The sequence below is a fragment of the Triticum urartu genome, chromosome 3A, assembly GCF_056163025.1.
Source record: "Triticum urartu cultivar PI428250 chromosome 3A, HENAU_Tu73, whole genome shotgun sequence".
NCBI lineage: Eukaryota > Viridiplantae > Streptophyta > Magnoliopsida > Poales > Poaceae > Triticum > Triticum urartu.
The window spans coordinates 535571035-535584298 of NC_141875.1; positions in this window are offsets into that span (position 1 = coordinate 535571035).

Here is a 13264-nt window from a genome sequence, read left to right on the forward strand (position 1 = left end):
TGTTGTTACAAGCTCGTCATCCAAGGCAGTTGAAGATCTTCTCAAGGATCTGCGCATGGACTTTGCACTCAAGGACTTAGGTGATCTTCACTATTTCCTTGGGATTGAGGTAAAGAGTGTACAAGGTGGAATTGTGTTGTTACAAGAAAAATACATTCAGGATATACTTCAAAGAGTAGGCATGAAAGGATGTAAGCCATCACCTACACGAAAAGTGGCTGCAGCAACCGGGCTCCAGGGCTCCTGGTATTTGAAATTTTTGAAAAACACATTTTCGTTGCTTTAAAAAATCTTATATTAAATAGGTGAATACATACACACATTCCTAAGGCCTGGTAAAAAGTTGAAAACAAAATACTTTGTATTTTGGGAAATACAAAAAAGAGAAATTTCTGACAGAAAATGGCACACCTTTTCTCCTATATAGTGTCAGAAATTTGTTTTTTTCTATAGCCCCAAACAAAACGAGATTTCTACCAAAACTTGCCACGGGTATTCGGAATGTTTATATGTATCCCCATGAGACATTTCACATTTTTTTGAAACTTCAAAAATACAAATTTTAAAATGTTTAAATATAGGGAGCAGTGGAGCTCGGGTGCTGCAATCCCTCTCTCATCACCTACACCTATATCTACCTCTGAAAAACTGTCTCTTCATGATGGAGAGGTGCTTGGCGCAGAGGATTCCACCAAGTATAGAAGCATTGTAGGGGCTTTGCAGTATTTGCCATTAACTAGGCCATACATTTCATACTCTGTTAACAAAGTTTGTCAGTTCTTGCATGCTCCTACTAGTGTGCACTTTACAGTGGTGAAAAGAATACTACGGTATCTTCAAGCAACACGCAGTCATGGTCTTAAACTTGGGAAGTCAGACTCCACGCTTGTAAGTGTTGGGAAACATAGTAATTTCAAAAAAATCCTACGCACATGCAAGATCATGGTGATGCATAGCAACGAGAGGGGAGAGTGTTGTCCACGTACCCTCGTAGAATGAAAGCGGAAGCGTTAGCACAACACGGTTTATGTAGTCATACGTCTTCAAGATCCGACCGATCAAGTACCAAACGCACGACACCTCCGAGTTCACCACACGTTCAGTCCGATGACGTCCCTCGAACTCTGATCCAGCCGAGTGTTGAGGGAGAGTTTCGTCAGCATGACGGCATGGTGATGATGATGATGTTCTACCGACACAGGGCTTCGCCTAAGCACCGCTACAGTATTATCGAGGTGGACTATGGTGGAGGGGGGCACCGCACACAGCTAAAAGATCAAATCAATTGTTGTGTCTCTAGGGTGCCCCCTGCCCCCGTATATAAAGGATCAAGGGGGAGGTGCAGTCGGCCAGGAGGGGCGCGCCCGGAGGAGTCCTACTCCCACCGGGAGTAGGACTCCCTCCCTTTTCCTTGTTGGATTAGGAGTGGAGGGGGAAAGAGGAGGGAGAGAGGAAGGAAAAAGGGGGGGCGCCGCCCCCCTCTCCTTGTCCTATTCGGACTAGGAGGGGAGGGGTGCGCGGCCCTGCCCTGGCCGCCTCTCCTCTTCTCCACAAAGGCCCACTATGGCCCATTAAGCCCCCGGGGGGTTCCGGTAACCCCTCGGTACTCCGGTAAAATCCCGATTTCACCCGGAACACTTCGATATCCAAATATAGGCTTCCAATATATCAATCTTCATGTCTCAACCATTTCGAGACTCCTCGTCATGTCCGTGATCACATCCGGAACTCCGAACAACCTTCGGTACATCAAAACTCATAAACTCATAATATAACTATCATCAAAACTTTAAGTGTGCGGGCCCTACGGGTTCGAGAACTATGTAGACATGACCGAGACACGTCTCCGGTCAATAACTAATAGCGGAACCTGGATGCTCATATTGGCTCCCACATATTCTACGAATATCTTCATCGGTCAGACTACATAACAACATACGTTGTTCCCTTTGTCATCGGTATGTTACTTGCCCGAGATTCGATCGTCGGTATCTCAATACCTAGTTCAATATCGTTAACGGCAAGTCTCTTTACTCGTTCCGTAATACATCATCCTGCAACTAACTCATTAGTTGTAATGCTTGCAAGGATAAAGTGATGTGCATTACCGAATGGGCCCAGAGATACCTCTCCGACAATCGGAGTGACAAATCCTAATCTCAAAATACGCCAACCCAACAAGTACCTTTGGAGACACCTGTAGAGCACCTTTATAATCACCCAGTTAATTATGTTGTGACGTTTGTTAGCACACAAAGTGTTCCTCCGGTAAACGGGAGTTGCATAATCTCATAATCATAGGAACATGTATAAGTCATGAAGAAAGCAATAGCAACAAACTAAACGATCAAGTGCTAAGCTAACGGAATGGGTCATGTCAATCACATCATTCTCCTAATGATGTGATCCCATTAATCAAATGACAACTCATGTCTATGGTTAGGAAACATAACCATCTTTGATTAACGAGCTAGTCAAGTAGAGGCATACTAGTGACACTTTGTTTGTTTATGTATTCACACATGTATCATGTTTCCGGTTAATACAATTCTAGCATGAATAATAAACATTTATCATAATATAAGGAAATAAATAACAAATTTATTATTGCCTCTAGGGCATATTTCCTTCAGTCTCCCACTTGCACTAGAGTCAATAATCTAGATTACACAGTAATGATTCTAACACCCATGGAGTCTTGGTGCTGATCATGTTTTGCTCGTGGAAGAGGCTTAGTCAACGGGTCTGCAACATTCAGATCCGTATGTATCTTGCAAATTTCTATGTCTCCCACCTGGACTAGATCCCGGATGGAATTGAAGCGTCTCTTGATGTGCTTGGTTCTTTTGTGAAATCTGGATTCCTTTGCCAATGCAATTGCTCCAGTATTGTCACAAAAGATTTTCATTGGACCCGATGCACTAGGTATGACAACTAGATCGGATATGAACTCCTTCATCCGGACTCCTTCATTTGCTGCTTCCGAAGCAGCTATGTACTCCGCTTCACACGTAGATCCCGCCACGACGCTTTGTTTAGAATTGCACCAACTGACATCTCCACCATTCAATGTAAACACGTATCCGGTTTGCGATTTATAATTGTCCGGATCAGTGTCAAAGCTTGCATCAACGTAACCATTTACAATGAGCTCTTTGTCACCTCCATAAACGAGAAACATATCCTTAGTCCTTTTCAGGTATTTCAGGATGTTCTTGACCGCTGTCCAGTGATCCACTCCTGGATTACTTTGGTACCTCCCTGCTAGACTTATAGCAAGGCACACATCAGGTCTGGTACACATGATAGAGCCTATGGCTGAAGCATAGGGAACATCTTTCATCTTCTGTCTATCTTCTGCAGTGGTCGGGCATTGAGTCTTACTCAACTTCACACCTCGTAACACAGGCAAGAACCCTTTCTTTGCTTGATCCGTTTTGAACTTCTTCAAAACTTTGTCAAGGTATGTGCTTTGTGAAAGTCCAATTAAGCGTCTTGATCTATCTCTATAGATCTTGATGCCTAATATATAAGCAGCTTCACCGAGGTCTTTCATTGAAAAGAACTTATTCAAGTATCCCTTTATGATATCCAGAAATTCTATATCATTTCCAATCAACAATATGTCATCCACATATAATATCAGAAATGCTACAGAGCTCCCACTCACTTTCTTGTAAATACAGGCTTCTCCAAAAGTCTGTACAAAACCAAATGCTTTGATCACACTATCAAAGCGTTTACTCCAAGAGGCTTGCACCAGTCCATAAATGGATCGCTGGAGCTTGCACACTTTGTTAGCTCCCTTGGATCGACAAAACCTTCTGGTTGCATCATATACAACTCTTCTTTTAGAAATCCATTCAGGAATGCAGTTTTGACATCCATTTGCCAAATTTCATAATCATAAAATACGGCAATTGCTAACATGATTCAGACAGACTTAAGCATCGCTACGGGTGAGAAAGTCTCATCGTAGTCAATCCCTTGAACTTGTCGAAAACCTTTTGCAACAAGTCGAGCTTTATAGACAGTAACATTACCATCAGCGTCAGTCTTCTTCTTGAAGATCCATTTATTCTCAGTGGCTTGCCGATCATCGGGCAAGTCAACCAAAGTCCACACTTTGTTCTCATACATGGATCCCATCTTAGATTTCATGGCCTCAAGCCATTTTGCGGAATCTGGGCTCACCATCGCTTCTTCATAGTTCGTAGGTTCGTCATGGTCTAGTAACATAACCTCCAGAATAGGATTACCGTACCACTCTGGTGCGGATCTTACTCTGGTTGACCTACGAGGTTCAGTAACAACTTGATCTGAAGTTCCATGATCATCATCATTAACTTCCTCACTAATTGGTGTAGGCGTCACAGGAACCGGTTTCTGTGATGAACTACTTTCCAATAAGGGAGCAGGTACAGTTAACTCATCAAGTTCTACTTTCCTCCCACTCACTTCTTTTGAGAGAAACTCCTTCTCTAGAAAGGATCCATTCTTAGAAACGAATATCTTGCCTTCGGATCTGTGATAGAAGGTGTACCCAACAGTCTCTTTTGGGTATCCTATGAAGACACATTTCTCCGATTTGGGTTCGAGCTTATCAGGTTGAAGCCTTTTCACATAAGCATCACAGCCCCAAACTTTAAGAAATGACAACTTTGGTTTCTTGCCAAACCACAGTTCATAAGGCGTCGTCTCAACGGATTTTGATAGTGCCCTATTTAACGTGAATGCAGCCGTCTCTAAAGCATAACCCCAAAATGATAGCGGTAAATCAGTAAGAGACATCATAGATCGCACCATATCTAGTAAAGTACGATTATGACGTTCGGACACACCATTACGATGTGGTGTTCCGGGTGGCGTGAGTTGCGAAACTATTCCGCATTGTTTCAAATGCAGACCAAACTCGTAACTCAAATATTCTCCTCCACGATCAGATCGTAGAAACTTTATTTTCTTGTTACGATGATTTTCAACTTCACTCTGAAATTCTTTGAACTTTTCAAATGTTTTAGACTTATGTTTCATTAAGTAGAAATACCCATATCTGCTTAAATCATCTGTGAAGGTGAGAAAATAACGATACCCGCCGTGAGCCTCAACATTCATCGGACCAAATACATCTGTATGTATGATTTCCAACAAATCTGTTGCTCGCTCCATAGTTCCGGAGAACGGCGTTTTAGTCATCTTGCCCATGAGGCACGGTTCGCAAGTACCAAGTGATTCATAATCAAGTGGTTCCAAAAGTCCATCAGTATGGAGTTTTTTCATGCGCTTTACACCGATATGACCTAAACGGCCGTACCACAAATAAGTTGCACTATCATTATCGACTCTGCATCTTTTGGCTTCAACATTATGAATATGTGTATCACTACTATCGAGATTCATCAAAAATAGACCACTCTTCAAGGGTGCATGACCATAAAAGATATTACTCATATAAATAGAACAACCATTATTCTCTGATTTAAATGAATAACCGTCTCGCATCAAACAAGATCCAGATATAATGTTCATGCTCAACGCTGGCACCAAATAACAATTATTTAGGTCTAAAACTAATCCTGAAGGTAGATGTAGAGGTAGTGTGCCGACGGCGATCACATCGACTTTGGAACCGTTTCCCATGCGCATCATCACCTCGTCCTTGGCCAGTGTTCGCTTAATCCGTAGTCCCAGTTTTGAGTTGCAAATATTAGCAACAGAACCAGTATCAAATACCCAGGTGCTACTGTGAGCTCTGGTAAGGTACACATCAATAACATGTATATCACATATACCTTTGTTCACATTGCCATCCTTCTTATCCGCCAAATACTTGGGGCAGTTCCGCTTCTAGTGACCAGTCTGCTTGCAGTAGAAGCACCCAATCTCAGGCTTAGGTCCAGACTTGGGTTTCTTCTCTTGAGCAGCAACTTGTTTTCTGTTCTTCTTGAAGTTCCCCTTCTTCTTCCCTTTGCCCTTTTTCTTGAAACTGGTGGTCTTATTGACCATCAACACTTGATGCTCCTTCTTGATTTCTACCTCCGCAGCCTTTAGCATTGCGAAGAGCTTGGGAATCGTCTTATCCATCCCTTGCATGTTATAGTTCATCACGAAGCTTTTGTAGCTTGGTGGCAGTGATTGAAGAATTCTGTCAATGACGCTATCATTCGGAAGATTAACTCCCAGTTGAATCAAGTGATTGCAGTACCCAGACATCTTGAGTATATGCTCACTAACAGAACTATTCTCCTCCATCTTGCAGATGTAGAACTTATTGGAGACTTCATATCTCTTAATCCGAGCATTCTTTTGAAATATTAACTTCAACTCCTGGAACATCTCATATGCTCCATGACGTTCAAAACGTCGTTGAAGTCCCGGTTCTAAGCCATAAAGCATGGCACACTGAACTATCGAGTAGTCATCAACACGCGACTGCTAGGCATTCACAATGTCTGCAGTTGCTGGCGCAGGTGGTACACCTAGCGGTGCTTCCAGGACATAACTTTTCTGTGCAGCAATGAGGATAATCCTCAAGTTACGGACCCAGTCCGTGTAATTGCTACCATCATCTTTCAACTTTGCTTTCTCAAGAAACACATTAAAATTCAACGGAACAACAGCAAGGGCCATCTATCTACAATCAACATAGACACGCAAGATACTATCAGGCACTAAGTTCATGATAAATTTAAGTTCAATTAATCATATTACTTAAGAACTCCCACTTAGATAGACATCCCTCTAATCCTCTAAGAGATCACGTGATCCAAATCAACTAAACCATAAGCGATCATCACGTGAAATGGAGTAGCTTTCAATGGTGAACATCATTATGTTGATCATATCTACTATATGATTCACGCTCGACCTTTCGGTCTCAGTGTTCCGAGGCCATATCTGTATATGCTAGGCTCGTCAAGTTTAACCTGAGTATTTTGCATGTGCAAAATGGCTTGCACCCGTTGTAGATGGACGTAGAGCTTATCACACCTGATCATCACGTGGTGTATGGGCACGACGAATTTTGGCAATGGTGCATACTCAGGGAGAACACTTTTATCTTGAAATTTAGTGAGAGATCATCTTATAATGCTACCGTCAATCAAAGCAAGATAAGATGCATAAAAGATAAACATCACATGCAATCAATATAAGTGATATGATATGGCCATCATCATCTTGTGCTTGTGATCTCCATCTCCGAAGCACCGTCATGATCACCATCGTCACCGGCGTGACACCTTGATCTCCATCATAGCATCGTTGTCGTCTCGCTAATCTTATGCTTCTACGACTATCGCTACCGCTTAGTGATAAAGTAAAGCATTACAGGGCGATTGCATTGCATACAATAAAGCGACAACCATATGGCTCCTGCCAGTTGCCGATAACTCGGTTACAAAACATGATCATCTCATACAATAAAATTTAGCATCATGTCTTGACCATATCACATCACAACATGCCTTGCAAAAACAAGTTAGACGTCCTCTACTTTGTTGTTGCAAATTTTACGTGGCTGCTACGGGCTTAGCAAGAACCGTTCTTACCTACGCATCAAAACCACAATGATAGTTTGTCAAGTTGATGCTATTTTAACCTTCGCAAGGACCGGGCGTAGCCACACTCGGTTCAACTAAAGTTGGAGAAACTGACACCCGCCAGCCACCTGTGTGCAAAGCACGTCGGTAGAACCAGTCTCGCGTAAGCGTACGTGTAATGTCGGTCCGAGCCGCTTCATCCAACAATACCGCCGAAGCAAAGTATGACATGTTGGTAAGCAGTATGACTTATATCACCCACACCTCACTTGTGTTCTACTCGTGCATATGACATCTACGCATAAACCCAGGCTCGGATGCCACTGTTGGGTAACTTAGTAATTTTAAAAAAAATCCTACGCACACGCAAGATCATGGTGATGCTTAGCAACGAGAGGGGAGAGTGTTGTCCACGTACCCTCATAGACCGAAAGCGGAAGCGTTAGCACAACGCGGTTGATGTAGTCGTACGTCTTCACGATCCAACCGATCAAGTACCGAACGCACGGCACCTCCGAGTTCAGCACACGTTCAGTCCGATGACGTCCCTCGAACTCCGATCCAGCCGAGTGTTGAGGGAGAGTTTCGTCGGCATGACGGCGTGGTGATGATGATGATGTTCTACCGATGCAGGGCTTCGCCTAAGCACCGCTACAATATTATCGAGGTGGACTATGGTGGAGGGGGGCACCACACACGGCTAAAAGATCAAATCAATTGTTGTGTCTCTAGGGTGCCCCATGCCCCGTATATAAAGGAGCAAGGGGGGAGGTGCCGCTGGCCAGGAGGGGCGCGCCAGGAGGAGTCCTACTCCCGGTGGGAGTAGGACTCCCTCCCTTTTCCTTGTTGGATTAGGAGTGGAGGGGGAAAGAGGGGGGAGAGAGGAAGGAAAAGGGGGGCGCCGCCCCCCTCTCCTTGTCCTATTCGGACTAGGGGAGGGGCGCACGGCCCTGCCCTGGCCGCCTCTCCTCTTCTCCACAAAGTCCCACTATGGCCCATTAAGCCCCCGGGGGGTTCCGGTAACCCCTCGGTACTCCGGTAAAATCCCGATTTCACCCGGAACACTTCCGATATCCAAATATAGGCTTCCAATATATCAATCTTCATGTCTCGACCATTTCGAGACTCCTCGTCATGTACATGATCACATCCGGAACTCCGAACAACCTTCGGTACATGAAAACTCATAAACTCATAATATAACTATCATCAAAACTTTAAGTGTGCGGGCCCTACGGGTTCGAGAACTATGTAGACATGACCGAGACACGTCTCCGGTCAATAACTAATAGCGGAACCTGGATGCTCATATTGGCTCCCACATATTCTACGAAGATCTTTATCGGTCAGACTACATAACAACATACGTTGTTCCCTTTGTCATCGGTATGTTACTTGCCCGAGATTCGATCGTCGGTATCTCAATACCTAGTTCAATCTCGTTAACGGCAAGTCTCTTTACTCGTTCCGTAATACATCATCCCGCAACTAACTCATTAGTTGTAATGCTTGCAAGGCTAAAGTGATGTGCATTACCGAGTGGGCCCAGAGATACCTCTCCGACAATCGGAGTGACAAATCCTAATCTTGAAATACGCCAACCCAACAAGTACCTTTGGAGACACCTGTAGAGCACCTTTATAATCACCCAGTTAATTATGTTGTGACGTTTGTTAGCACACAAAGTGTTCCTCCGGTAAACGGGAGTTGCATAATCTCATAGTCATAGGAACATGTATAAGTCATGAAGAAAGCAATAGCAACAAACTAAACGATCAAGTGCTAAGCTAACGAAATGGGTCATGTAAATCACATCATTCTCCTAATGATGTGATCCCGTTAATCAAATGACAACTCATGTCTATGGTTAGGAAACATAACCGTCTTTGATTAACGAGCTAGTCAAGTAGAGGCATACTAGTGACACTCTGTTTGTTTATTTATTCACACAAGTATCATGTTTCCGGTTAATACAATTCTAGCATGAATAATAAAAATTTATCATAATATAAGGAAATAAATAATAACTTCATTATTGCCTCTAGGGCATATTTCCTTCAGTAAGTGCATTTTCAGATGCAGATTGGGCTGGATGTCCTGATGACAGGCGATCAACAGGAGGATTTGCAGTGTTTCTGGGCAGTAATTTGATCTCATGGAGTGCTCACAAGCAAGCCAATGTGTCTAGGTCTAGCACATAAGCTGAATATAAAGCCTTAGCAAATGCTACTGCAGAAGTTATATGGGTCCAAAATATGCTAACTGAGCTGGGTGTTCGTCATCCTCAGGCAGCGTCACTTTGGTGTGATAATCTTGGTGCTACGTACTTGTGAGCTAACCCTATTTTTCATGCTAGGACCAAGCATATCGAGATTGACTATCACTTTGTTCGAGAAAGGGTAGCCAACAAATTGCTGAATATCAGGTTTATACCCACTGGTGATCAAGTTGCAGATGGGTTTACCAAACCCCTTTCTTTGAGACAACTTGAAGGTTTTAGACACAATCTCAACATAGAGAGTTGTGATTGAGGGGGAGTGTTAAACATGTAAACCTTCGATGCTGTATAAACCGTAGGATAGATATAGATAGATCAGGTTGTTAGGTTGTTGTGATTGAGTCCTTGGAGATCAATCCACGCCATGTATATCTCTCTGTAACTACTTGGCTTCGGCCCATATATTAACACGCAATGCGTCCCTGCTAGGCATACGCTTAACCTATTCTCACAAGTCTGACGACCATGCTCGAGGCACAGCCATGTGACTAACTGGAGGAAGAGGAAGATGGCTAACGTCGACGCCGCTGCTCTGCATCATCGTGTTCATGTCTCCTTCGAGATTGTGTCGCTCCAAGCCTGGAATGAAGAGGTGGTTGGCTGCCTCCTCGGCAAGAATGCAGTTATGCACTACTTTGATGTGGCTACAGTGCAGCTTGAAGATTCATCTGCGATGAGCCTCTGGGCTTGGTCACAGAACCCCTCTGCTCTGCCCAAGGTCATGTGGCTCACGATCATCGACGGACAAGTCTCTATCTCCGACGTCCACGATGCCGGAGCACTCAAGGGGAAGAAGGGCATGCGCAGCAAGGTGCTCGTGCACCTTGACATTCACGAGGACTTCACGCCAAACGTGCAAGGGATTGTGCCGCGGTGCCCACCTCGGGAGCGCTTTGATTGCCACAAGGGGCTGGTGGACGGGGTTGCACCTCCCTTGTGCCGACGCCCTGCCCATGGTGATGGCAGCCGGCGTCCAGAGGACCGCAACCGCCGCAACGATGACGACGACGACGACCGAAGAGGCCGCCGTGGCAACCACGAAGGGCAGTCCTGGTTCGACAGGATCTTTCGCAGCCGTTCCCGTGCTCACGAGGGGCATCGGGACGATGGGAGGGGCTCGCGTGACGGCGGACGTGACGACCGATGCTCTGATGGACGCTGTGGCGACTCGCGTGGGGATCGCCACAACCGCCGGCTCGCCAACGCGCCAGACAAGCGCCGCATCGACCTCGCGCTAGTGCAGCGCCTCCCTGGGGGCTTCGTCATCCCAGCCTCAGGCCGCCGCCATGGAAGAATCCCATCACCACCACCACGACACCGCTCCTCTGCTCCTGTGGCCGCCTCCATGCGGGAACGCTTGGTGTCCAGGGCTCCTGTTGCCGCTGACGGGGCGAGGGGCTCTCCCACAGCTGGGGACGGGCCCCTGGGAGGCGTCTCGACTCTATGTGGTGGCAGCATGTCCCCGCCGGCTGCGCTCTCGCCACGCACAAATCCCTGTCACGCGTCATGCGCGTGCAGCATCGTCTTCGAGCTGGCCTCCCTCGACCTCGACCCTCCTCGTCCCACGACGCCGGTGCACGGCGAGGGCTCCCCGGCACGCACTCCAGCCACGAGCAAGGCTGCTGGGGCCTTGGTGGGAGTGGGGGGCTTTCAGGCCCTCTGTTGTTCCTTCCTCTTCGAAGCCCGCTGCTCCAGTCATCGCCCTCCCCGCGCCCTCCTCCTCTAGCAGCTCGCCGCAAGACGCTCGCTGGAGTCGGTAGCTTCAACCTGCCCCGCTCTAGCCCGCGCCTGAAGAACAAGACCAAGGCAGACCCCATAGCTGTCTTGGCTGAGAAGCTCCTTTGCAAGAGGATGGGGATCATGGACGAGGGAGAGATGCTTACTGAGAATGCCATCAGCAAGTTTGTTGGCCTATTCAAAGGGCAGCCCCCAAACATCGCCATTGACGCGCTCAGGGCCCTATTTCGACTGGATTGCGACCTCTCCACAGCTGTGGAAGATGCACTGCTTGCACACGGTGGAGTTGCGGCCATGGATTAAGAGGTGCAGCAAGATGCAGGGGAGACTAGTGCTTCCTCAGCCACGGTTGATGCCTGATGGTGCCGTTTGCTGCGTAATGAAGTCACTTAGTCTGCCATGTTAGCAAAAAAATTATGCTTAATGTTGTGTTGCCCTGGTCTGTTGCCATGGGCGGAGATCAATCTCATGGAGCTTGCTGTTGTTGCTCCCTATCTTAGTTGTAACCTGAACCTGTTACTACTGTATGGACGCTACCTTAGCTCAAACTACCTAATGTGCAACTTGTTCCCAAATGAATGACAACGATATTGCAATTATGTGCTGGAATGTGAGGGGATTAAACTATCCAGATCGTCATACCACTGTCCATTAGACCATCGCGGCCACCCAGTGCAACCTAGTATGCCTTCAAGAGTCTAAACTATAGGCAATGGATTCCTTCACAACTGCCTACTTGGGAGGTCAGAGGCTGCAGGACTTTGCACAACTCCCAGCCGATGGCACTCGCGGTGGCCTTGCCCTGCTCTGGGATGGAGGGATCATCGAGGTTTCAGCTGTGTCCATTGATACATTATGCCTTTTGGCTACGGTTGCTCATCGTCACGGCGGGCTGCCGTTCCGCTTGACCATCGTGTATGGACCAACTGACAACGTGAGAAAATATGACTTTTTGTCCGAACTCAAATCTCTTAAGCTGTCTCAAGGCGAGAGATGGCTTGCCTTGGGTGACTTCAATCAAATCCGGCATGCTACGCACAAGAACAACAACAATATCAACTGCAACTGTTTGATCAAATTCCATGATACACTTCATGACTGTGAGCTCAAGGAGATCCACATGCAAAATCGCCGCTTCATTTGGAGTAATGAAAGGGTGTCCCCGACTCTAACCAAGATCGATCACGTATTCTGCAATGAAGATTGGGATACCTCCTTTGGCGACCACATCCCGCATGCACTTTCGTCCTCTCTCTCTCTAGTCACTGTCCGTTGCTACTTGCTAGCAACTGCGGCCCAAGGGGGCCCCGACCTTTCAGATTTGAGAGCTTCTTGCTTCGCATGCCGGGTTTTTCTGAGGTGGTGCAAAACGCATGGAACGAGCCATCATCACACTCCGAGCCTTACCAACGGTTGTTCCATAGGCTGCAATGCACTGGGCGCCGTCTTAAATCTTGGAGTCACAATATCTTTTCAAACCATAAGATCCAGCTTCACATGTCCCTTGAGGTGATCCTTCGGTTTGATATTGCCATGGAGCAATGACAGCTCTCGACGGCGGAGAGATGCATTAGAATGAGATTGAAGCGTCGGGTCATTGCCCTCGCAGTGCTCGAGAGGGCTAGGAAGAAACAATGGGATCGCATCAACAACTTGCGTGAGGGTGACGCAAACACGAGATTCTTCCATCTGAGGGTCAATGCGAGAC